Source organism: Mercenaria mercenaria, chromosome 8, assembly GCF_021730395.1.
Source record: "Mercenaria mercenaria strain notata chromosome 8, MADL_Memer_1, whole genome shotgun sequence".
NCBI lineage: Eukaryota > Metazoa > Mollusca > Bivalvia > Venerida > Veneridae > Mercenaria > Mercenaria mercenaria.
In genome coordinates, this window is record NC_069368.1 from 24,021,199 (window position 1) to 24,023,384 (window position 2,186).

Consider the following 2,186-nt stretch of genomic DNA (forward strand, 5'->3'; position numbering starts at 1 on the left):
CTATAATGGTTGTTCGTCTCTTGCATGATTCTTGACGTTTTTATCACAGAAACTATGCTTTAAAGGCTCATATCAAATTCCTTTTCACTTTCATTTCCTATGCAATAGTTTCTTGAAGAAACACACATTTAGAAAATTCACCAAAGCGTGAGTCGCGCATCATAATCATCAAATATCAACGACATAAATAATAAGTATTTACATATCTTTTAAAAATTATGATGCTCTGATTTGAATACAGGATGTGGTGTATGTTTGCCATGATTTGAATACCAGATGAGGTGTATGTTCGCCGTGATTTGAATACCGGATGTGGTGTATGTTCGTCGTGATTTGAATACCGGATGTGGTGTATGTTCGCCGTGATTTGAATACCAGATGAGTGTATGTTCGCCGTGATTTGAATACCAGATGAGGTGTATGTTACAATATACATTAAAGAGCTGTTCTTTATTCTATGTAAAACTGCCATATTTCTAATGACTGCAGCACACATCATGACACATTTTATTTAAAGATCTGTAACTTACATTTTCTTGAAGAATAAATATTTTCAGTGCTAAATGAAAACCAAAAGAAAAGTGGCGGTTACGTTTGATGCAAGAAAAATATTTTCTGTCAAACACACAAACTGCAAAATCAGCTAAAAATGAGACCCGAAATTGTAGTGGTGGTATATGATCCAAGTTTCCAAGACACATTCTTTCAAGTTTTTATTTCATTAAGAAAATGCTACCTACATAAATAACAAGCATAGATCTGCAGTGTGATTTCAGAAGAAAAATGCAAAAAAATAACGAAAATAGGTCTACAAAACAAAAAACAAACAAACAAACAAATTGACTATTTTAATCCACCATTATGTGGCTACCTATTTTTCGCCGTGAAAATACCAGAAGAGGTTATATTTGCCGTGATTTGAGTGAGGAGGCGTATGTTCGCCATGATTGGAATACCGAATGAGGAGCATACTCACCGTGATTTGAATGTCGAATGAGGCGCATTATTTCGTGATTTGAATGCTGAGCGAGGAGGCGATTTGAATGCCGGATAAAGCACATTTTCTCATGATTTGAATACCGAATGAGGGGTATGTTCGCTATGATTTGAATGCCAGCTAAAGCTATGTTCGCCGTTATTTAACTAACGGATGAGGCTATGTTCTCTTTAAATTGAATAACGGATGATGCGTATGTCTCCAGGTTGAATGGCTAAATATTGTTACAGACACTGGCCTCCAGATCGAACGACAACAAAAAAGAGAAAATGTTTAGGTATCATGAAATTAATGCTATATTTCGTAAGAGAGCTTTGAAATTCAATTACAGGCAGACTATTTGTTATGGTACACATGAGAATTAATTGTTGGAAGTTCACATTGAAAATGGAAAAAAAAAACGTTTGTAACGCTTTACTGGAGCTAAAAAGCTTTAATCAAATATATAGTATAAATATCTATATTTAACGCTCGGTTATACATAATCCTCTGCAGATTTTTTCCAAACTTAAATTTTTAAAGAAGATAATTATTTAGTCAAAATCTGGAGGTCAGTGCCTTTAACAAGTTATAAAATGTTTTACATACCAAAGTGAGCAAAAAGTGACACAGGTATTCAAAATAGAAAAACAACATAACATATACACAAAACATAAAATATGTACAGTTTTCAGAAAATCCTAATTTCTACACTTTTATTACTTTAACAAACTTGCCAGTACAACTGAACCTGCCTTAACGGCCATCTGCATTTAAGGAGCCACTTGCTTAATTAAAAACCTCATCTTGAGCAGTGACTAAATGTAGTTGTTTCAGAGGATGAACTGGTGCCATCTTTTTGTATGTCAGCCTTCTTATTAAGTCAAAAGTTAAGTAAATGTTAAGTTACACACTTTGATAATGTCTACACAATGGCAAATCAAATGTTTAACAATGTTTTCTCCTTTTCTCCTTTTATTATAAAACACTGATTTGTAAAAGACTACATGAGAGCTGGTTTTAAAAAGATCTAATTATATTTCTGAGTTCAACGTTTACAGTGTATTTAGTTTAAGTATACTCTAATCATGTCTTTTATGTGCAGGTTTGACTGTATATCTGTTCCACTCATTTTTTTTCACTGTCAGAACAATTCAAGAAAATCACTAATAACTTATGCAGGTTGATACATTGTATCACTAATTTGTTA